At 37.3% G+C, this 26312-nt stretch overlaps 1 pseudogene; it reads right to left on the bottom strand.

Annotated features, from left to right (window-relative positions):
* LOC149215948 (uncharacterized) overlaps positions 1 to 10266 on the bottom strand; it is a 66059-nt pseudogene extending 55793 nt beyond the window's left edge.
* Positions 10267 to 26312: the final 16046 nt, after the last annotated feature.

Here is a 26312-nt window from a genome sequence, read left to right on the forward strand (position 1 = left end):
GTTACCTTTTTCATATTATCTTATTTCCTTATTATTATAATGTGAGATACATCAAACAACTACCAAAACAATAAGAATAGTGACACAATATATAGGTTGCAAGCCAGTTCCAAAACCCCTCCTCTTAATGGAAAAACCCTTAAATCTCTTCGCTTCTTATAGATCCTTCAATTTTCGAATACCAAGACCTTGTGACTTAGAAAAATACCCTTCAAGATCAAGATCAACCACCAACCCAGACTCCCGCTGCAAGAAATTTGACCTCCTACTGCAGATCAAAATTTTGTCTGCCCAACAACTACTACTGCCACACTTGAAGACTTTGATCTTCTTCTTAGAGCCTTCTTCTTCCCTTCGCTTGCCTTTCCTTGTAACTTAGGGCTATAGAGATACCCTTAGTGACCTTCACTTGCCTTCTTTCCTCTCTTCCTTCCATGATTGAACCAGATATAACCCTTGTGTAGAAACCCTAGCTTCTTCTTGCACGTGGGAGAGAGAACTATCCCAAACACTTTGAATTTCTTCATCCTTCTTCTTCAACCTCTTATTTGTCCTCTTCTTCACATAGAATGAGAGATGACTAAGTGATCCTTTGGAGGATGATTTCCTCTATTTATATAGGCCTCTTCAAGGGGTAGACGTGGCTCTTCAATTAGGCCAACTTAGTAGCTTCTAGGCCAACTTGATCTTGGAGGGAATTTCGACATTTTAAAGACAAAAATCATTTTTCTTTACAAGATACAATGTGCCCATTGGGGTCTTCAATATATGAAAATGAATCTTAGACCTAGGAAAAATCTTAGAAGCACTCAATGGGTGCTTGACCTATGAAATGAGAGAACTTGAGCATGAAGCCCATGCTCCAATAATACTAATTCTTTTCATTTTATAAGTTACAAAAATACATTTCATACTAATGAAGACCGAACCTAGTTACACATTTTTCAAGAAGGTCTACCAGCAACTTCTGGCCCAAGCCTATCATGGAAGATCCCCTGTTTGGCAACTCTTGCTGGCCCATGCCTATCATGGCAGGTCCCCTGTCCGACGAATCTTGTTGACCACTGCATCTTGCAGTTTCTTCGATGATGCCCAACATGTCACCATGCTCGCAGCACGATCCCCTACAACCATATTTGGTTGTCGTTTGACGACTATCTTCCACCTCTTTTCTATCTACCTATCATGCACACCTCACATTGTCTACAATTTCTCAACCTCCCACAACCTTTCCTCAACCACACTCTTGATGGTTGTTCCCTCAAACCCACACAACCAACTCTCGGTTCCTGTGGTGGACCAACTACTTTGTCTGCTAGGCTTATTTTGTTTGATATCTATGGCCTTGTCACACTGTGGTGCAACAATCCTTTGCTCACATTCCTGATCTGGACCTTGTTCTGATCAAATCTTGTTGACCCTAATGCCGACTTAGCCTTCCCCTTGAGAAATTTTCATACGTTGGGTATAGACGTACCTTCTAAACTTTCACTTCCATATCGCACACCTCGACCTCTTGTGCAATTTCATGTTAACCATTTCCTATGAATTTTTTCTTTGCTATTGGCGACTGCCCATAACTATAACAATCGTCATTGACTATGGAGGCTTTGCAACTTTCTTTTGTGATTAGTTGGGGGAAAATTGTCGGGCGCCGCTCACATTCCCTTGTGTGGCCTATGCAACATTGATTGGCCCTTCACTACCATGTGTACTAATGGTGCTCTTTTGTTGGCTACAAATTGACCCTTTTTCGATATATTTTCAAATTATTCCCATTCATTATCTAGTCAGTTGTATCCTTGATTGGCAACCTGTTGTTGTTGTTAAATTCCACCTTCTTATGCCTGATTCTATGCAGTGCCTTTCTCGGTGGTTGTGCGTCACACTATCACCTGCTTACTATTTAATTGAGTGGCCTGTCACTTACCTAGTTGGCGGCTAGTGGGCTGTTAGCCTGACTGATGTCTCGCTGGATTGGGTTGTCGGCCAACCACCACAGCAGCTCACGCCTTTTTTTATTTTTTTATTTTTAATTTTTTTTTCAAAAAAAGGGGTCCCACCTTTTTTGAATCTTATTTTTTTCATTTTCAACTCAAAAAAATTGGTTGTAATTTTTTTTCCTCTTGGCCCTTCAAAAAAATCTTACTTCCTTAATAAAAATTCAGGTTCGTATGATCCCGACACTTGGCTTTGGAAATCTGACACAAACCTAAAACTTGTAATTCTGAGATCAATTCAGAGTTGGGGCTCTCATGCCATGTTAGAATTTCCTGTACCTAACCCCTGTTATTCAATTCCTTGCAATTATTAATTGAACGAATACACAACTAAGTTCCTAACGAAAAATATTTAGTAGAAGCAAAATTATTCCATCTGAATCACATACACAAACATATTTCTTCCTGATCAATAGTTCTTTATTAATAATTTAACCACAACTTACTTGAGCTCCCATCCAGGGATAATTTCCCAACTGAGAAAATACAAACTACAAAGATGATCACCAACCCCACTACCTAACACATGCTCACTGAGAAGCCTCTCTCAATCTTGTGTTGTTGTTGTGTCTTAGCTCCTCACTTTATGTTGAATTTATAACTTTCCTAAGCTAATATTGATAGCCAAAATTAGCTCGTAAGCGTAATCGAAGATAAATGACTTTTTACTTTAGTTAAGTATTTTATCTTTAACTTTCTCTACTTTAACTCAAGTACAAATAATTTTAGCTTGTTTTACATGCACATCTCATGCATGCCATATGTAACACATCCGCCTGCGTGCAACTCACTTGTAGACTTTTCATGTCGCATGAAAACTCCTAAAGAGGAAAATCAAGGTCCTTCTAGTCAAGACACAAGACTAGAAGTATCTTCTGAGCTACAAAACTCAACAGAATAGTGGGAAATGAAAACAATAGATTTCCCTTGTTTGTTTGATGAAAAATATTTAGTCTCCTCACAACTCAATCCCCTAACTCACTTTTAAAAAATGAGGGTTAAAAGAGAAAACATTGGTTATAAGATGAGATTGACAGAGACAGGGTGATTATTTCTATATTATCGTAAAGATTATGTAGTCTACTTATGCCTTTTGTTTTGGTATCTTTACCCTACTGATATTTTTTTCTTCAGGAAAATAGATTTATATTTATATCAAACTAGCAAGCTGGTAATATTCTAGTAATACAATAATCCATCTGGATTTTGATCCACGATGCGTCCATGACTAGGATTTTTCTGACATATTATATGTCCCTTGTTCCCTACCTTCAGAATTTAGAAACACAAAACTTCCTAGACCCTGAAACAAAACTTCCGTGCTAAACAAGAAACATTTGAATCATGGTGGGATCTTGGTTGTGCCCATATCTCTTTACAGGCCATGACCTTAGATTTATCATCACAAAAACTATCAGTAAATAAACATATCAGACATTAGAACATACAGTAAACTAGCACTCCATGAGAGTTGCAGAAGATAAGACCTGTAATCATTTTTCTTAATGCATGACATCTCTCAGGCCCTTTTGGTTTTAGGCAGCAGATCCAAGGGTTGATTATTACCAATAGACCATTTGTGTTTTTCAGGGGGCCAATATTCTTATGTTTCTAGTGCAATAATGGAATGTTCATGCAATAGAGAGCCCTTACACATCCCTGTAATGATCTATAAATATGTGGTGAGTTTGTTGTGCAGGCATCCATTTACCTCCTAGATCATCAAGTCCTGAGTCTCTAAATGGGGTTGCAGATAGTAATGTCACTCAATGTTGGGGCATTTTATTTAATACTCCAGTCAATTCAAGTGTCCATTCATTTATCTCATTTGTTTTCCATCCATTTCAAAACCAACAAGATCAAAATTTAGTTCAATTGCTTTGCTTTTAACCAATCAACAATATTTTTACATGTTCTTCTTGTGCAGGGAGGTCTATTTCTATGGCTAGACCATTGATCTTGTTTTTTTTTTGGAAGAACCATTCCTTACTAGATTCTCTTTCATTAAACATAACAATGAAGACCCATGGGAGTGTGGTATAGCAGCAAGCAATGATGTGATCAGGCTTGTATTACCATGGAGACTTTGACGACGTAGATATTCCCCTTATAGTGTGGCAACTTAGCCAAAGAGATTTTATAGGATCTATTTCTTAGAAAAATAATCAATGATACTTTTAGAATATTTCTCAATTTCTATTGAATGAAGATTATTTCATATACAAAATTTAATCCCCTTGACCAGTGCAATCATTTCTACCTAATTATTTGTTAGCCTCACATAAAATTTCATATAAATGAAAACGATTCAAGGCCTTTTGTATTTCTGATGACACCACCACTGTAAGCCTCACCTGAGTTTCACTTTGAAGCACATTTGAAATTTAATTTATATCTCTTTGACCTGGGTAGGTTTCAAATATATCCATGGATTGCTTGTTCCATATGATTTGCACAGAGATGGATTTTCTTGGAAAAGGAGAAAATATTCGGTTCAAAAGTTAAAAGAGATTCCAAGATATATTCTGAGGATGTTTTGGTTATGTGATTCTTGGGTGGATTTCCCTGATTTAGCCCAAATTTAGGTTGGATCCTGTGGCTTTGCATCATAGATTATTATGTTTCTAGGCTCAAGCATTCCATAAACTCCATAAGTTGAAAAAGCGGTTGCTTCTTTGGATGGAATTTCCTAGTGACTTCGATTGACCTATGGAAAAGTGGAGTTTCACCAAAACCATCTACTCATTTGATCATACTTCAAGTGCTTTTGGACATGGAAAGAAGATATGATAGCTGCTTTTCTTTGCTTCACAACATCCTAGATATGTGAAAAGCTCCTGGCCACATTTTTTTTTTGTAATGATTCCTGAGATAGGATCTTATCTTTTATAGCTAACTAGATGAATGTTGTGATATTGAGTCAAATAGGAGATGTTTTGATCTTCTTCTGTAAAGAATCTAGTATTGTCTAAAATTATTCTTTGAAAAGGTGCAGAGATGCTTTCTTGCTCAAGCTTCCCCACTCTTCCTTTGTATGGCCGAAAAAAAAAATCACATTAACTGACACTACTTTATAGTACCCATTTTCCATGCTATCCCCATATGCACATTAATTTTTTTTGGATAAGCCAAATAAATGATGTTTTGAAATTTTTTCTATGACTATAAAAGCCTCCTTTCTAAAAGCATCATATCCCACATTAATTGCAAGAGTTGGTCCATGGAAATATATAATTCCTAGTATACATGAAATTTATGCCAATGAGGGTGTCCACAGATTTAGTAACCCTCCTATAGTCATATTGTAGTGGTTGATTGGATCTGGGGTGTTACCCACCTAAGCGGGTAACCTCTAGGAGATCATTTTTCTCCTATTGTTTTAACTTGCATGCAAGCAACCCATGATAATCCACATATATCTAGTCTCAAATGCCCCTCATCGATGCTTCGGTCAGTGCTTTCTCTCATCTAGACTTCTCATTCGATGAAGGTGGGTCACCTATTGTAAGGTACATTAACCATTTTTGTATTAAAGTGCTTTCATGTAATGTTTAAAGGGAATTTTAGTATAGATCATAGGTTGAATTGAATGATTGGTTGTGTTCTTGTTCCCCTGCTTCACCTTAGTGGTTATTACTTGCCCCTAGTCTAGTGTAACCTTTGTTGAGGCCTTTCTTTCACTTTCCAAGAGGAGCACAAATAGGAGCCATTGATTGATGTTAGATTGCCATGGTATTCTATACTCAACACCTTTCATTTGTCCCCATGTATTCACATCCCATCATTGGGTTGATTGCTATTTGACATTGATATTAGTTCTTTTTCTTCCTTATTTTTGAGTAAGGGGTTTGAAAATTTTCCATAAGACATTGATTGAATAGAAAAAATGAAAGAACATTAGCCATAATGTTAAAATGAAAAAGATTGGTAGGGATAAATGAAAGTGCATGGAAAAAATCATAGCCTAAGCTCTACCCCACCATTATCCCTCACCTAGTTCCTAGCTAATGCATGAGCTATCTAAACAAAATGAACTTTGCATATCCCAACCTAGATGAATAATGAAATGCTTCATCTTTAGGGGGTCGTTAATGCATCAATGAAATTTTGGAATATAAGCTATGTATATAAAAGAAAAATCAATGAAGAAAAATATGCATAGTAGGGGTGATAAAAAAATGGTTGAGGAAAAGGGTAACTCGGGTCCCGCAATTGCTCCCTATTCACATTGTAATGCTCAATGATGTTGAAATTTCATAACTAGTTCAAAGACTGTGGCATCCTCCATGAATTAAACCCCTGCCATGTCATTGATCACTTGCACCTATTGATTGATGGGTTGGCTAAGGAACTATTCCTCCCCTCCAAGTTGGAAGCGCTTAATAGGGTCTTGTAATAATCCTCCCATAATTTGGCATCTCGTTTACAAATTGTAAGTTAGAAAGACATTTGAGGATGATGCTTGTGTGAAGTACATTTATGCCTTTTACACTAAATATGACCCACTATGATGCTCTTATGATTACTGTACCTTTGATGTTTGATATTACTTAATTCTCTGCTTATGTGTGAGATGCTTGCCCCCAGGTACAATTTCCATCCCTTGAAGGATTGTATTATGCTTCTCCAATGATTTAGAGAGGTTGTCCTGCCCCAATTGATGACTTCACTGTGCACCAAAACTAGCATGTTCACCACGTTTTGAGGACATTTAACCTTGGGATGTGTTGTCGCACAAAATGTCTAGGAACCATGACAACGGCTTAGATCGGGGGTTGTCACCCTGATCCTCAATCTCTTCGTTTAAGATGTCTCCCTACAACAGGTTAAGGGGGGTAGACCCTATGGAAAAGTGGAATGAAAAAGAACTAGTTGGGAACCAACCAGTTCGAGAGACACATTGAAGTGATCAAGTACTTGATTAAGATTTAGCAAGACTTATAGGATTTGATTAGATTTTAAACGATTGATACCAGTGCCTTATGGAGTCAACAATATTGCTAGGGAAATTAAGACCAAGTAATTGATTAGCAATTGTTGCTTATATGAATGACTATTTTATATGAGATGCCGATCCTAAAACTAATGTGAGATGCAAGAATCTTGGTTAATTTTAGTTAAATGCCTATTTAAATGTGAACCCTTCTATCCTTTCTGTGTTGAGCTTGATTTCGTAGTAATTGGCAGAGAAAAGATCAAGAGAAGCACACCAATGTGTGATTAACGATACCTCTCCTAAAATTCTAACATACTCGGTGCCTTCGGCATTGTAGAGAACTGTGGCTCTAACGACTGCAAGGTCACCATTTTAAGTACTATTAAAACAGGCTTCTCAAGAAAATACGGACGAAGATCTATCTGTCTATCGACCAAGCTTATGCTTAGAAGTAAATTTTATCTATGCAAAGTTAAGCTATATGCAAATGCATCGGAAGATGAGATGAAGTTAGACTTGAGAATGGGAAAACACTTATGCCGCAAAAGCCCTCAATTATCCAAATGAAATGCTCGCCTTTTTTAAGATCAAGACTTAGAAAATAAACTCTTGAAGATACTATAGTTTTTTTTAGAATTTAACGGGTATGGGTTTTATTAAGCGATAAAACAGCTGCCGCGTACTGAAATTACATCACATAGGGGATTCGTTCCACATATTTCTTGCTTCATCATATCTGAGAGCCTGTGTGTTTTTACTATGCTGGAGAGGGATTAGAGGATGAATCAGTCCTAGAATTTCCATTGCCCAACCGATGACACTTCTGTTCCTCTGCCCGGAGTCCAACTTATGTTCGCCCATCTGATGGCTTGACGGTCCAGTGAGACCTGGAACCCAATCTTTGAATCAGCTCGATGCTCTCTACTGTTTGCGGTCAATCCTTTACCGCTTCTGGCTACCATTCTTTGAGCCCAAACGTCCAGATGGGTAGCAATGTTTATGAATCTGATTTTTCTCAGGGGCAAAAAGCTCTCCTTGTTTGTATCCCGCCCCTGCAAATTTAGTTGGATCCTTAAGCACGCTTTTTTGGAGACAGAATCCCTTCCATTCGACAGTTAAGGGATAATGCAAGTCGATTCTTCTGAGTTAACTAGCAGTGATCTTCTGCAACGGGTAGAGCCCAAGTTGGCTTCCAGGTCAGCTTGACTGTTCAGTTGTCTCAGAATGTGAAAAAAGGATATTTTCCGGAATTGGAGCAGTGTTAACTTGATTTTCTTAAATATGGAGGCTAATTGAATCTGTGAAGGAGTTGAATTAAGGTTCAATGCTTGAATAATCAGCCTGGAGTCTCCAAAGACCGACAAAGTCAACAGATTCCTTTTGATAGCCAGCTTTAGCCCTTGCCATAGAGCCAGAGCCTCTGCTCTGTTATTGGATTCGATGCCCAGCCCCTAGTGGAACCGAATTTCAGTTGAACCATCCGGGTTCAGAATAACCCCACCCCCACCTGCAGCTCCGGGGTTGCCTTTAGAGGCCCCGTCGAAGAAGAGACAATGTTCCCCCAAAGCAGACCGCCATTTGATAAACTCCTGTTCTTCCAGGAGAATTTCCCAGTTAGCTTGATGGATAGCTGGAGGTATGATTTTGGGATCGTAGTTTGGAACAAGTTCTTTGAACCAAGTCTCTTCCGTATTGTCCAGAGCTGCTTCATTCTTTAAACCATGTTTTGTGTCCAATGTCTCTCCCAGTAAAGCTTGGATTTTTATGAGGATTTTGCTGGAATTGCATTTTTCATCCCTGAACAGCCTATTGTTCCTCTCCAACCACAGTTTCCAGCAGGTAAATTTAGGAATCCATATCCAAGCTGTTTTAAGGAGGCATTTTTTTGTAAGATTGAATGGGGACAATTTGGCCCAATTGTGAAGCAGGGCAGGAATGTTACCAGGAAACTCCACATCTCCTGATCTTAGGACCCCCCTCTAGACCTCACGGGCAAAGGGGCATAGTAACATCAGGTGGTTAACCGACTCTTCCTCTGAAAAACACAAAGGGCATCTAGACGGCCCTTCCATTCCACGTTTTCTCATATTATCTCTGGTGATAATGTTGTTATGGGCTAACGTCCAACAGAAAAAAGTCGATTTTGGGAAGCGAAGGAAAGGCCCAAATAAATCTCCATTGAGTAGGATCAGGGGGGACATTAGTAGTAGCTGTTATACTTTTGTATCCTTCTGAAACTGTGTAGCTGCCTGAGGTGGAGCCCCACCCTCTTTTGTCTTTAACTGTTGCTTTGGTTGGAGATTTTCCTTGAAGATTGTCTATAAGAAGTGAAGCTTCAGTCTGTAGCCTTTGGGGGATCTCTCCCAAGTACCAGCTATCCCACCGACGTCCATTGTCATTTGTCCAATTTGAAATGTCCCACAGGGTGTTCAGGTTATTTGATTGAAGCGATTTTTTAATGTTGGTCAGTCCTTCAACCTGATTCAGAGGCTGTTCACCTAGGATTGGATCTTCCTAGATTCTGATTTTTTTCCCATTACCTGGTATCCAGTAAAGTTTGTGACTGAAATGTTCCATAGCAGTAAGACAGAGTTTGAAAATCAGAGAACCTTTGCTGATTTTTGGAGGCTGGTCCAAACACCTCAGCCGCTGTCCTTTGAAGTATTTCTTCCACATCACTCTCTTACTCCATCTCACCTTTCCAGCAACAATATTCCAAAGAATTTTGGTGCCCAGAGAGAGATTCTGGGCACCCAGATCTCTTAATTGAAGACCTCCTTCTAGCTTTGGTTTTTTAATAGTGTCCCATTTAACTAAATGGATTCTTTTTTCATTATTTTCCCCCCCTTCCCATAGAAATCTTCTCAGCAGACTGTCAATTTTACTGATGAAGGTTTTGGGAGCCAGCATAATGGAGTGTTGATAAAGGGGCATGCTTGTGAGAACGGATTTCATCAGGACAACCTTCCCCGCATTGTTCAGCCAAGTGGCTCCCCAAGCTTGAATTCTTAATTTTAGTTTGTCAAGCATGGGCATCCAATGAGCAACTTTGGGAATGGATTTGAAGATTGGTATCCCCAGGTATTTTAGAAACTCCCAGGTCTGAATTCCTTTCATCTCTAAGAGCCTGGCAATATCAGCCAATTCCTTGACCGAACAGTTCCATCCATAGATAGTGCTTTTGCGGTAGTTTATCTTGCTGCTCGAGACCTCCTTGTAAGTGTCCAAATCCTTCTTAAAGGATCTGGCAGAGTTTATGCTCGCTCCTCCAAGCAACAGAGTATCATCGGCAAATTGGGCATGGTTAATGTCTTTAACATTGGAAGCCATTCTGAGTCCTGGCAGAGTCTGGATTTGTTGACAGCTATCAAGTTAGAAACTAAGCACAGAGGCTTGAATAGCGTAGAGGAGTGGGGACAGCGGGCAACCTTGTCTTAATCCCCTTGATGCGTTGAAGAACTTTGTTGAGCGGCCATTAACTAGCGGCGCAATCCATAAAGAGCCGATGCAGGCTTTCACTCAATTTATGAACGAGGGAGAGAAGCCCAATTTCCTCATAACAGCATAGAGGAAATCATGTTTCACCCTGTCAAAAGCATTTGCTAGATCAAGCTTTATCATCATGCCTTTTTCTTTTCGTTGGAAACTTGAATGTACTGCTTCTTGCACCAGCACAATATTGTCCAAAATCTTCCTCCCCTTAATGAAGCCTTCTTGATTTTCCGGAATGATATCTGGCAAAACATTCTTGAGACAGTTGGCTATTGTTTTGGTGATCAATTTGTAGCTGGTGTTACATAGTGAAATGGGTCGATATCTGCCAAAATCCGTAGCTCCTTTCTCTTTCGGGATCAGGGCCAAAAAGGCCAAGTTGGTGCTGCCTCCGATCTTGGAACAGGCTTGAGATTTCCTGAGCATTCTCAAAAAATATTTATTGATAGTAGACCAGCAAAATTGAAAAAATCTGGCATTGAACCCATCAGGCCCGGGAGCTTTATCTGGCGCCATGCCGTCCAAAGCCTTCTTGAGCTCATCCATGCTGATCGGAGCCGTCAGCATAGCGTTGATAGATTCATGAACACAATGAGGGAGTAGGTGAAAGGGGTAGGCTTGGAGGTCTAAAGGAGGGTTTTCAGGAGCCGTATAAAGCTCTTTGAAGAATGTGTAAGCAGCACTTTTGATGCCTTCAAAATCTTTGACCACTGTGTCTTGGGATCGAATTTCTGAAATAGATTTAAATTGCTTGCGAGCTTCGGCTTACTTGTGGAAGAAACTGGTATTTCTTGTCGCCAGCCTGCAGCCATAAGTTTCTGGATTTTTGTCTCCAGTACTCCTCTTCTACCCTAGTGTCTCTATGGAGAGTTTTTTGCAGCTCAACTTCTCTTTGAATCAGATTTTGAGATATAACAGATTTCTCCATTGCAGATTGATGGGCAACAAGGTTTTCTAAGGATTCTTTTCTCTTGGCAGTGGGTGTTTTCAGGTTTTTAGCGCACTCCTTGAGTTTTCTTTTAAGGCCCCTCAATTTTTCTTCCCACACATAGAAAGGAGATCCCATGATCTGTCGATTCCAAGCTTCAGAAACCACTTCCTGGAAACCATCTTGTTGATTCCACAAGGGACTGAATCTAAAAGGTATTGGGCCAAGGTTTCCATCAAGGGATAGCTACTGATGGGTTTATGGTCAGATGTGCAATTTGGGAGAATCTTAGACGAGGCAGTTAGGCCACATGAGAGGAAAGAGGATTGGACCAGGAATCTGTCCAGACGAGAAGCTATGTGGTTGGGCCCTAATCTTTTATTGGTCTAGGTATATTTTCCGCCAGAAGGCTTGATATCCTCAAGATCCCAATCTAACATTACGTCTTCCACCCATTCTCTAGCTGGGTCCCTTACTGGGGAGCCCCCCTTTTTCTCATCAATGGTAAGAGTGACATTCAGATCACCTACAATAATGATATTTCCTGGCTTGTGCAGTAAAAGAAAGGACTGAAGCGAGTCCCAACAAAAAATTTTCTCAACTGGAAGGACCGGAGCATAAATATTAAACATACTTACTTGTTGCCCAGACTCTTTGTGAAGGAGCTGGATGAAAATCCAGTGAGAGAAGATTTCTTCTTGAATCAGTTCATATTTTGAGTTGTCCCAGAAGGTGGCAAGCCCACCAAAGGCTCCCCTTGCACTAACAGCTCTTCCGGGACCTTTGTGCCAGTATGTATTACTAGTTTGGAGGAGCGTAATATCCTCCATCTTTGTCTCCTGAATGAGAAGGATTTCAGGCGTATGAATCCTAACAATGTCTTTCAGGGCTTCTTCTTTCAGTCTGCTGCCTAACCCTCTGCAGTTCCAGGAGACGTATTTCATTATTTACTGCCTTGGGAGGTGGTGGCTCCTTTTGGAGCCCTACTCTGCTTGCGCCTGGATCTGGTGTTCATCATTCCTTTTAGAGTTTTCTGGGAGCCTTGAAGGACATCCAGATACGTTTTCTCCTCTCTCTATTTCTTCTTGGATTTTCATCCCCTAGTTGATTTGATAGGAGTGATTTGTGATCCATCTGATTCGGTTTCTCTCTCTTCTGACTCTTCCCCTGAATCAAAGGCTGGGCTGATGTGCTCCTCATTCCCTTCGGTTCCCCTTTGTTCAGCATCTACTAGGGGATCCGAAGAGTTTTCTTCGGTTTCTTTCATTTTATTCAAGTGGTCTTCAGTTTCTTCCTGATTCTCTGTTACATTCACCTTTTTAGCTAAGGGGGGGCCTTCTTTTGTGATTGGTTTATTCTGAGAATTGGCCTGGGGGTTCCCCATTGTCCCAGATTTTGTCTGTCCAGTGGCTTTTTATATTACTTTGCCCTTTTTTATCTCTTTCCATCCTTCTTCTTCCGCCTTGTCCCTTGATGGGGCTTTAGGGCAGTTTCATTGGAAGTGACCATGCTCATGACAGATTCTGCACTTGAAGGGCAGTTGCTCGTAGTCCAGTTTCTGGTAGTGCTGCCAATCTCCCACTGTGAGTTTAATGGCTTCCGGTAGACCAACTTCCAAGTCAACTTCCATGCAGATTCTTGCGCAGGTGTATTGGCCTTTATTATCAGCTTTTTCAATGAATCGACCCAGCCCGTTTCCAATCTTTTGAAGAGATTGGTAGCTCCAGCAGTGGATCGGCAGGTTGGGGAGGCGGACCCAAACATGGACCTCCTTTGGAACATCGACTGAAGGATCGAAATCAGGGGTCCATTTGTTCAGGAAAAGGCCTTGGTTTCCCATGAAATACGGACCGTTTCTGAACACCAGATCACGGTCTTCCTTGATAGTGAATTCGAAGATGAAAAATCCTCGGCTGACAGCATAGCAGATCACGTTGTTCTTCAGCAGAGGCCTCCAATTTCGTTGAACCCATTCATCTGTCGATTTTGTTGATGGCCAACGACCCATAAATTTCCTGACCAATCCTCTGTCCACCAATGCAAGAGCTATTTTGATAGGTTGTTCTTCAGGCATCGCGATCTCTGGTATTTCTTCAAGCTTTTTGATAAACGTTGGGACTTCAGGGTTTGGCCGTTTTTTCCCTTTCTGGGTCAGGAGTTTTTTGAATGCGGTTTCAGCAGATAATGGAGGGGGGGGGGGGAGTGGCCTCTCCGTTCCTTGGAGCGTCCATGGCGGCGGTTCAACCCGCTTCGTTTCTTGCCCTAATCGATGTGCGCACAGCTCAGAGCGATCTGCCCCAAATTTTTTTTATCGAAGATACTATAGTTAAAACAATAGCTTATTTCAAATCTTCTTGATACAATTTAGCTCAAAGAGAACAAAAACAACTTTGCAATTCGATATCAATGTCAACAGATGCTAAAAAAAATACTCAGTTTATGAAACAAAGGATATGCATTTTATCACAATTCCATGAAAGATTACTTAATTTTCATAAATTATTTTTTAGGACAGCAGTAAGAAAAACTTTATGACAACAACAATATGACAATGAAAATAGTAAGCTATCAATGATATTTTTATGCCAAAACTTTATCGAAAATTTTCCAAACTTGCCCACATGAATTATAAAAAAATTACAGCTTGTTGTGATGTGATTTCCATAATTATATTAGATCTGATATACTTATTACAACCAGTAATTAAAACATGAAATAAGCCTAATGATGAATGCCCAACTTAAGAAATTAATTCCTTAATGTATTAGATAACTTAGGAACTGATTTTAGGCTAACCCACATGAAATTTTCCACTGTTATATTTCAGACTTCAGAAACAGAATTATTCAAAGATAATAGTAACGCAAAATGTAGATCTAGGCCAAATTCTTGATACACATCAAACATAAATGACTTATTAATGTATTTAGCAATTTTTTAGTTAATTTCAAACCACTTAGATGTGTTTTTCACCACTATTAGATAGGTATATGACTGATGTAGCAAACAGTGAGGAAAAAATTTGTTTAGAGATCAAACCCTTAGGCCCTAGGCCTTGAAGAGCACTTGCCCAAGTTGCCAAAAAAATTTCAATATATGAAACACAATTTTTACCAAATTTTCTGCAAAAACCCACCAATGATTAGCTTTAGAAAATCAAATATTCAAATTAGAAATAGAGCCAGGGAATATAGGGCCAATGAGAGCTAGAACTAGGCCCAATAGAACTAGCGTTGGGCTAGGATAAGGCAGATCTGGGCTTAGGAGCCCCAAAACTTGAAACCCTTGTTCTGTAAAAAAATTATTTTTCTTCAGATCTTCAAATTTATTGCAAAATATTTAATGGCTGGCCTTGTAAAAATATTTGGGATAAGATATTTCCCTCTAGGACCTAGATCTGTCTCAAAAACCTATATCTGTTTGAAAAATCTCAAATCTGAAGATTTACTTGGTTGATTTCTCAGATCTATTCTTGCAAACAATCTTTGAGCCCAGATCTTGCCCTCCAAGGTCTAGATCTAGATTAGATTTGAAGATTTACTTGGCTGATTTCGCAAATCTATTCTTGCAAACAATCTTTGAGCCTAGATCGTGCCCTCCAGGGTCTAGATCTAGCTCAGATCTAAAGATTTTCTTGGTTGATTTCTCAGATCTATTCCTACAAACAATCTTTGAGCCCAGATCTTGCCCTCCAAGCTCTAGATCTAGCTTAGATCTGAAGATTTTCTTAGCTGGTTTCTCAGATCTATTTCTGCACAAGTGAAAAGAGAAAAACCCAATACCCAATATGTACAAAAATAAAGAAAATCCCAAAAAACCCAAGTGTTAAAATTCAAAATTATGTTACAAAATTTCAGATCTACACAAGTAAATAACATATCTATACAAATAATTTACAGATCTATACAAATAATTTACATATCTATCAGATCTGAGGAGTATGAGTCCAACTCCACTCCTAGATTTGATAATCTAATGCTCTTAATATCTAGATCTATCAAAATTTCCACAAAATATTTAAAAGATTTTGAAATTTTAGAGAGTACTAGCCCAAAGACACCCTGCAGAAAAAATATTATCGTTAGATAAATCCTGAGGCTTATATGAAGTAGGCTCTTTAGAAAATATGTGTTGAGAGTTGGCTGGTCCAACTGAGAATTATCCCCAAATGCTCAATGAGAACTTGAGAGATCTTCTGCAAATAGTAGATCAACCATCAAATCAAGTAGAGAAATAGAACAACAATAAAATTTTGAAGAAATAGAGATCATTGCTACTTCAATCAAAATTAAAAATGTTACCCTAGATCCAACAAACTGAATAAGATACATGTATTCAGATTATTCTAACAGAGCTATAGATTGATAGTTTTCACATAATATTAAGCAAAAATTAAAACAATGTTACCATAAATTCATGAAGAGGAACACTACAGCACGTTGAAACTCCAAATACTTTTGCATTAATTCAAAAAAGTATACAAGAGAGCTTGAGAGCTTAGTACATGATCTAGAGGTTTGATGATCTCAACTGACAACTGACCACCTATTTAAAGATAAACCTTCCAACTTCTAGTTCGAGTGATTCTTGTCAATGTAATCTCGACCGTCGATGAGGATCAAAATTTCTTTTAATCTCATCCGTCGAAATTTTAGTTATTGAAGAAATTTTGATTTTTTCAATTAAATGCATTTTAATTAATTCAAAAATTAAATTTTTGAAGTAATTTCCTTAAAATTTTGACTTTGACTTAACCCCAGGGACCAAAGGCTTAAAATTTAACAAAATAATCAATTAACCTTAGTTCCTCAACCTCTTAAAATTTAATTTTTAAAGGACCCACGAATTTTGCCTTTGGAAAATTTAAATTTACCTAGGACCTATAATTAATTAAATTTATGGCTTAGGATTTTAATTAATTTTGGCCAAAAAATTTAGTTAATTAACCTATGAGGGGATAAATTATTTTTCCAACCCTCAGGACACTTTACATCATGATTTTCACTTTTTTCACATCACAAGGGGGAAGCCCATCTGAAAAGGACTCTCACAGACTACCTAGTTTTGCGACACAAATATAATCTAGCAGATCAAGCAATTTGTAATAAAATAACCTAACAAAATAGTTGGGATTATTCCCAGGTCACTTTTACATAGACTCGATCTAGAACACTAGGACTCCCCTAAGATCCCAGTGACAAAATCCACTCCGGCTTTGGGGTAAGGTTGAAGGAAAACTCTGTAGACCATCCGAGAATGGATCGGTGAGACAAAAAACCTCTCGAAATGTAGGTCGTCACCAGAAAAATAGGTTTACCTAGGCAATTGCATACAGGACACGGATCTGCTGAGATTATTTACAATTTACACACGCAGAAAAGGTTTACAATATAACATGATGATCAGGATGATGATTATAGTTGAATGACATGGACACGTCGATCAGGCGCTATCCCTTTTATGAAAAAATGGGGTGTACTACTATGGGTCGTTGACACGTAGTGGTCAACAGGATGTATATAACACATTTGAGGAAGGTGTTGCTAAGAGATTTAATGTACCCCAAAGATGATAGGATGCCCTCGACATGATATTGCACCTTCTCGATGGATGTTGCCCTATTTCTGAGAAGATTTGATGATAGTGATGATGATTTGAAACCACTCTAGAGGGGATGGTACATATCTCAACATGTTGATGTCGTGTCCTAGCTCGGTGACATCCCCTTCATGTGGCTTGGATTGATGATATGGGATTATTTGATGATGACACCTTGCTGAGGGAGCTTTTTTTTGTTGATTGGACACCTTTTTTATTAGAAGATGTGGCTTTTGGAGTGATGAGCCCATTTTTGAGTCATCCATGGAAAATTTGATGAGAAACACACCTTTTATAAGATGACATCACCCTTGGATTTTTTAGCTGACACATGTGGGTTAAAAGAAACTTGTTTCTATGTTTTATAATTAATATAACTGTCCTTGGGGGTTGGTTTGTTATCCACCCAACTTGTAATCCATTTTTTTATTATTTTTAGGGATTTTAGTCTTAATTAAGGATAATTTGACTTGGTTTCCCTCATATAGATATAAGGAAGTCAAATTGTTATTGAATGATTGCCACACTCACACCTAAGACAGTGCACACTAGCTTGTCTCTTTTCTCTTTGTCGCTATGGAGCATTCAATGAGAAAATTGTCATGGGGAGGATATTGTTATTGGATGGTTCTTTTTCTTGGATGATGAATGGTGATTCTGTGGTGATTTTGTGCAAATTTATTGTAAATATCTTCTTCCATCTTGTATTTGTTGTAGAATTAGGGTATCATTGAAATTTTCACCAAAGTATTGTCGAATATTTTATGGCTCTAACATCTCCTTCACAAGATTATCATCAAGTTTCTCGTGTGGAACCTAAGTATAACTTCCTCCCATTTACTCTTAAATTTGATTGATTAAAATATGTTAAGATTTGAGGATTGGAGACACCTAATTGTAGCTTTCACATTTTCCTTAAAGTGCTTCCATTAATCCTCTTCCATAGAATTTTTCCTTGGATTCCATTAGCCCTTGATTAAGAAAGGAACTAATCCACTCTTGTGTCAATCCCATAGAAATAAAACCCTAAATATTTTTTATTTTATTTTATTTTATGTTATTTTATTTTATTTTTATGTTTTTTAGGGTAAATTAGGGTTAGTTTACAATAAAATCTGCATTTTCAACACTATTTACCTTAGACCTTATAGCCCTAGGCTTAGATTTTGCATGCACTAAATTGGAAAAATATAAATATTAATTTTCATGCATCTTCAGCCATTAATTAGTGTTGATGTCTAGGGATTTTCTTGTTTTATGTGTATTGAAAATGGTTGTAATCTATTTTCTAGTCTCATTAAATATCCTTTGTTTCTCACTTGTTTATTAAAAAATTTGGGCTATTTTGTTGTTGTTGTTATAATATTTGCAAGTTATAATTGTGCTAATTAAAACACTAGTTTATATCAACAATTTGTAATTTAAAGATAACATGTGTTTGGGAGTCTATTGCAGCCTCTCTTGGGCTTACAAAGTCCTCTAGATTTAGCCATAGGGTCCTCTCAATTTTTTTTTCTTGGAATTACTTCTTATCTCGCCAAAAACCCTTATTTTTAAAAATCTTTGGGTGAATTGTATGGTAGAACCCTTGGGGGGTATTTAGCTTGGAGCACTTGGGTTATCTAATCCCTAAGATATGTTGGGGAAGCCTTCCTTGTGGGGATAGTATCCAACCACATAATAGTAGGAGAACAATTACTGAGGTGACAAGGGTGGTTGGTCCCATTGTTCTCTTACTCTAGAGTGCTTAATGAGGCCTGCACTAAGGTGCTAGATTTTGCAGTAAAATGTGGTAAGTATGCTTTCTTGTTCAGCCTTCCCCTCTCAACAATACTTTATGGTGCTTCTTCCCCATGCCATTTCCACATGCCCATTACAAAAGTGGGATATGCCATATACATGGCACATTGCAATAGATTTTTTGACTAGAAAATCCCTCTATCCTAAAAACTTTATATTCCTCATTAGTTGCAAGGATTGGTATCTAGCAACATATAAGACGATTATACCATGATATTTATGTTAATGGTAGTGTCCACAAAGGTAGTGGCCCCTCCTATTAACAAATTGGTGATTGGTTTTGGGGTGAGTATTCTTTATTGACTAAAAAAATATCATTAACTAGTAGTAATCTATAATAAACCTCTTTCCCATGTTACTTGTACATGCTCGTTTCAAAGCTAGATACACTAAATAACTGGCGTCTTAGAATTGTTTTCACCACTGTGAAAACCTTGTAAACCTCTTGCTTTACATTGTATTGTCCTCTTACGATTTTAGATTCTAGTGAAATGAATCTTCATATTAATTTGGATGAATGAATCTAACCAAGTGGGCATCCTTGAGTAGCATTTTCTCTTGGGGATGAATTAAAATAGGTCATTTTTCCAAAGGGGTTTTGCATTTTCTTCCTATAGAATCTACTAAATTCTAGTGATCTACTAAATAAGTTTGATTCCATTTCTTCAATTTCTTGTTGACTTTGACTAGACCTTCTATTTCTATTAAGGGCCTATGTCCATCCCATGCATTATCTCATAATTTTATCTTCTTCCATTGGTTACATTCCAAAAGATATGATTATTAATTACATTTGTTGCTCATAGTATGGATTAACCTTAGGGAAAGTTGAAATATAAATCACCTTGTATATGCCAATGATTGGTGCACCAACACAAAGATTCAACTACAATGACTACAAGACCATGCTTGGTTATGTGACTATTTTAACAACACACCAATTCGATTCTTTAACTAATGTGATATAAAAGCATAACTTCAATAATAAAGTCACACACATTGGAACACAAAATTCACCCTGTAAACTTGAATATGAAAACCAAGAAGACAATGAAGGTCTATTCCTTTGCTCTCTTATATCATGGAGATTACAATACATATACAAAAGTGGGCCATGCTTGTTGAGAAACAATGAGACATTATGGGCTTCTATAGTCCTCTAAAATATGGCTCTCTCTGTCTCTCTCTCTTCTCTACTAGTGTATCCACTCTCACCATTAATTCCATGAAACAACAATGGTGACTAAACAAAGTGAATCAATTTCCCTCCTACCAAGATTTGGATAGCTCAAATTAGGATTGGGTTTAGGGTTTTGGAACCCTATTGGAATCCCCATGATGCTTCTAGAAGTATGTAGCGTATTCACATATTTTCCCTTGTGAATGATGGTTAGTTGATGTGGTTGTCACTTGGACTTCTAGGAATAATTGGATGTGTTAGCGGTGTCCAAGGCCTAGGTTTTCAACTTGCAAGACCCAAAAAATCCACTTCTTTGACCACAAACTAGAAGATTTATAGTTCTGGTCCATTAGTGCAATTTTTAAGACTTGACCTAAACCAACCCTTTCGAGCCCCAAATTCAATATTCTTAATTATATAACATCAACGCATTCATATGTAACCATGTAGTCTATTTGCATCATCCATCTCCATTTTGGGAAGCTTTCTTCAAAAGATTTCGTTTTCAAGCAGATGTAGAAACAATTCCTCACCATGTAGTATATTTGCATCATCCATCCCCATTTTGGGAAGCTTTCTTCAAAAGTTTTATTTTTTAAGGAGATGTAGAAACAATTCCTCACCTTTTTTCCTGGAGTACCATTTGGCTTTGATTGGTAGCTAAACGTTTAATTCCCCCCTTTTCAAAGTTCTTGTTGACAGCTTCTAGTCATTTTGATTTTATTTAGAAATATTTCCTTGAGTAATCTTGTTTGTATGTCTTGCGCCAAATCTTCTATGGAAGGTAAGATTTGGCCCACTTCATCTTTGTTGAGTATGCCTTGTATATTTTTAGGGTTTTTATATTTACCATTGAGTTAATGAACATATAAGGTGGAATACTAAGTTTTTTTGAAGAATCTAGGGTAGTTAGCGTTAATTAGATTCTTCTTTCATGATAACTATTTGTGAGGTGTTTTCAATTTTTCTTCTTATTCCAATATTCACTTATTATTATTAGAGTGTGTCTTCTTTAGTTCATCAAATAGCTACCAAACAAAGAGAAAAGAACACAATATGTTGAATTCTTCCAAGGCCAAAACCTCTCCCTCTTGGAGAGGAAAACGTGCATAAAATTCTTCTTATAGAGATTCCAAGTGACGAATACCAAGAACATGACCCTTGATCAATTAGGCCACTCCAAGACCAAGACACCATTCCTCTTCCTTTGTTCACTGCTAAGATCATCATAGTTGCACCATGACTGCTTCTTCACTAATATCTTCACCATACCAACGAGGTTTCCATATATATGATTGAGGTCTATCCCTAACTCCACTGAGATCATGACTGTCTCATAGTTGCACCATTAGCTGAGATGATAGCCTCGTGATTGCGTCTTTATTGAGATCATCTCTATGCTAAGATCATGACAACACCTTTGAGACAGAGTGTCCTCTCATCATGATTATGCCGAGACTGTGTGTGCCACTATGGGATCTTGAAGTCATCTCCTTCACCAAGACTAAATGTGTTTTCTTTTATGACCACGTTTCAGTATTGAGACTGTAGTTATAAGGAGGCCGAGAAACACTTATCACTTTCACTGAGACAATTTTCTTCATTTCCGAGTCACTTTCCTTCATCACTGAGATCCTGTACTTCATCATCAAGATTTGTACCTTCCTATACCCATTTGAGATTTCAGACTTGTCTGAGATCCTTGTTTCCTATGGTGATCTCAACATGGTATTTATAGTTTTTTCCTCTCCATAATTAGCTGACATGACAATGTGAAACATTGTGTCTCTATTTGCAAGCTAACATGACTTCTTTAGCTTATTTAATTTATTTGCAGGCAGACATGACTGTTTTTTACATCGTTTTGATTGCAGACTTCTCCTTGTGCTTGTCTTGGATAATTGTGCTTGTCTTGGAGGGATGTTTAGACTTTTCTATAAATGACATTGACTCTTTAACATCCTAAGGTTCTCAATGGGAGCCGCTAAATAAATAAACCTCTTTCTCATGAAACCCATGCGGCAAGGAATAATAAATTCATTTTACAAAAATCATAATTACAATGTCATGAAGACTGAACCTAGTTATACTTTCTTTAACAATATTTTAAGCATCATTGCTTGCCTTTATAATATTTCTAAAGGTCCCTATCTCAGGGATTTGATTTTCCATTCTAATGTGCAACCAAACTTTATTTTATACTTGGAATACCTTTTCACCCACGTGTTTATCATGTCTAGTGCTATATTTTTCTTTAGATTTCTTTAGTTTCCCTTGAAATTATAAGTGTAATTTCCTAATCATAAATGCAAACTATTTTTCCTCAATGCATTACCTCATGTTGTTACCCCTACCTTAGGTTGTCCATATACAATATCCAATGGTGATGGTGGAAGATATTCAAAACCAATTTCGAAAGATCAAGCTTGCAACTATTTGTCCTTTGATGGTATTTTTACGAGCCATCAAAATGTACATCTTATTGTACTTGTCTACTACCACATGTAGTCACACCCTCTTCTTGTCCTCGACAAAGCCTATAAAAATCCATGGATATGCTCTCATGTGGCCTGGGTTTGGAAGTAGATTTCATAGTCCCTGCTTTCCGTGTTTCTTTTTGTGATTTTGTGTTTTTAATTAATAAAAATAAAAATGAAAGTTACAATGTAATCAAACCAAACTTGGTTTAAATACAATGTTATGACACAAACAATCTTGGGTTGACTAAATTTTAACATTCCTAATATAAGAGACATTTCATTCGGAACTTTGATCAACGTAGGTGGATCTCTTTTCCATTTTTTTCTTTCTAACATTTGTCCACTTAGGAGTTGTCTCACACTATTGCAGACCCAATAGATATGAGTTTATTGGAAATATACAGATGCTCTAAAGCTTCTAAACTAAGCACAAAATCTACTATCTTTACATTTGAATTATCGTGCTCATGGGGTTTCTTTAACCCTTTGAAAAGATCCTCTATTGGGTCATTCTATGCGAAGGGGAATTACACTAAGGCATTGTCCTCCTCCATGTCACTCCCATGTGGAGGTTGGGGAATCTTAGTTGTCTCTTTTGGTCTTGGTTGGGTCAATTATTTAACAAATGGCTTGGTCTAACTCTGAACCGATCAAATTGGCCCAACAAATAAGTTGTTGGTTCAACTCGACTAATGAATTGGACCAGTGGATTGGTTTGTATTGTTTTGGTACCAAACTAGTTTGTTCCACTTGAATTCATCATGAATTATCAAGCTAGCTCATGGGCCATATGTGTGTTTTTGGTTTTGCACATGGGTTGAAGGGATACTATATTTTAACTGTGTATGTCCAATTTATAATGTTTGTCCTTCAATTGTCCTTTCACCTTACTAGGTAGAGATAGTCTTCTTATAGAAAAGTATTCAATGAGGACCTCCAGGTTGTTATCATGAGGGTTAAAGGTGATTTTTGGAAGGCTTGAAATATGCATGGAATAGGTCTAGACTAAAAAAAGGATCGCTGCATATTCGCATCAATAGAATGCTATTTTGTAGGAAATGTTGTAAGAAATTAATAATCCTACATGTAGAAAAAACCTCCTTACTAGGAGCTAACACAGACATCATATTTTCTATCATTTTATTAACTTAGAATCAGTGTTAGGTGAGCATGGAAGAAAATCCTAAATATGTTGATAGTCCTAGGAAAAAAATGGATAAAGGTTGATGGTATTTTCCAACAGATGTTGTTCTTCACTCAACATTATGTTCATATTATTGTTAATTGGGCACTTACATGGTTTTTGAAGGCTATCCAAGGTTCTTTTAATAAAATATAAAGCAATATAGACTTATTAGTAGTACTAAATAAGGGTCTAATTTCATTTCCAACAAATGATTCAGTTAATGGGGTCAAAGGATTGGAATTTATTGGCAACATATTTGTATTCAAACAACCTTAAGTTGTTTGCAACATAGTCTAAAAAATATTTTCTTCATTAAAGTTTAATTATTTTATGCATTTTTTTTAAAACTAAGTCATTGAGTTCGAGTTAAAATGCGAGTTAATAGGTGGTTGAGTTGAAGTTTGGGTCCAAGTTTTACAAACATGGTTTGGGTCATCTTATTTGTTGATGGAATCTATGGTTGTTTTGTATTTTTCTTATGGGTTGCTACACAGGATTTTCTAAATATTGATTACGAATGGTGTTACTATTATTACCTTTGATATTAGAGAGACTAGAAGATGGGCATGCTCCTACAAGTGAAATTCTTGTTGGCATGTTCTATATATAAACATCACATTTTCAAAGACTCGGTCTAGCAATTTGGGTCCATTTCATGCCCATTGGTTCTATAACCATCTTGTTAGGTAATCCCTTGCTAAAATCAAGCTCTACATAGATACATGCAAAGGTAAAGAGACCTTTCTTTTTCCAATTTGTATGTAGTATTTACCTTAATAAATTGATCCAAGGCTTTTCCAATTGATTCAAGAAAGTTTGGATGCCACCTCTGAGTAGGGGGAATTGCCAGTCTTGTCCAGATTGAAATTGTCACTATAATGGTGGTTGGGTCAAATGTTGGGAACCATGATTGTGTTGGAATTAATGAAAAAATATATACATGCATCCATGGCTCATTCACATGCATCATTATGTAATTTTAATCATGGCTAAGGCTATATTCTTTATTCTTTTATTATATTACTAAACATCTTGTGATTTTCTTGATCTCCCTTGTAAAGTGTTTTATGCAAGGAATGACTCCCAAATATGTGTTTTCATTAATTTAAACACGAGTATATAACAAGAGGATATGACCTTTGGGGTTCATAGCCCAGGATCTTTTCCTATTCTAACTCTAATTTACATATTTACAAAATTATCACCCAATCCTTGAGGATTAAGTGTCATATTTACAAAATTCTCACCCAATCCCTGAGGATTAGGTATCTAACATCCCCCTCCCCCAAATTTAAAGGGGTGTTTGCATGTACAAGCATTATTCTGAATATTTCAAACTTTAATCTTCCAAGTGCTTTGGTGAATATGTCTGTGATTTTCTTATTTGTGGAACAAGGTCATAGACGAATAGTCTTGGCCTCTACATGATCTCGAATTAAATGATAGTTTGTGTTGATAAGTTTCATTCGATCATGGAATTGCATAAGTATTATTGATTAGAAGGGGAGTAGAGTTCACTTGTTTCTTTGGCAAGTTTGCAATAATTTTCTTGAACCACACAATCTTCTTGGTTACTTTTGTAGCTGCCACATATTCTGCCTATGTTATGGAATCTACCAGAACTGACTATTTGTGTCACCTTTAGGAGCTCTTTATCCAAGAATCATAACATAGCTTGAAACAAACACTCGATTCTCCTTATCTCCATCAAAGTCTAAATTAGAATATCCAATCAAGTTAAAGTCATCTACCTATGAATATTTGAGTCCAAAGTCTTGAGTTCCTTTCAAGTACTTTAAAACGTTTTTTGCAGAAGACCAATGTTCTTTACAAGGATTTTGCATAAACTTGGAAAGGATTCAAACAACAAATGAAATGTCTGGTCTAGTAGTGGTGAGATAGATACGACTTCCCACAAGTTATCTATACCTAGTTGCATCCTCAAATTCATTTATTTCTTTAGATGTGAGCTTAATATTTTGTTCTATTGGAGTGGAAAAAGGATTGCATTCAACCATGCCAAACTTGTTCAACAATTATCAATTGTATTTATTTTGAGAGAGGAATATATAACTTGGATGTTGGGTCACTTCAATGCCCAAGTAGTAATGAAGGTGTCCCAAATCTATCATCTCAAATCCTTTCTTCAACTCTTTCTTTATGGATGCAATATAGTTTTCATTGTTCCCTGTTATCAACAGATCATCTACATATACCACAAGATAAAAAACAATTTTTCCAACTTTATTTACAAATAGAGTTGCATCATCTAGATTAAAGTGTTTGAAATTTAATTTTAGAATATGCTTAGTCATTTTTTCGTACGAGTCTCGCAATGCTTGTTTTAGACCATATAAGGATTTGATGAGTTTACATACTTTTTGTTCTTGTCTCTTCCCAACAAATTAATTTGGTTGAGACATGTAGACATTTCCTTCAACTCTCCATTCAAGAAAGTAGTATTCACATTCATTAGATGGACTTTCCATCCATCTTGAGTTGCCAAGGCAAAGAGAGTATGGAAGATTGCCCATTTTGTTGTGGGGCAAAGGTTCTCCTCACAACAAAGCCTTCTAGTTGAGACATTTTGACATTTCTTTCAAGTATTCATTCAAGAAAGCAGTCTTCACATTCATCAGATGGACTTTCCATCCATTCTGAGCTGCCAAGGAAAATAGAGTCTGGATCGTGGCCCATTTTGCTACAGGGGCA

Source organism: Pinus tabuliformis, chromosome 1_1 (genome assembly GCF_031772625.1).
Source record: "Pinus tabuliformis cultivar Carrire ecotype Pingquan chromosome 1_1, CPIR1, whole genome shotgun sequence".
Lineage (NCBI taxonomy): Eukaryota > Viridiplantae > Streptophyta > Pinopsida > Pinales > Pinaceae > Pinus > Pinus tabuliformis.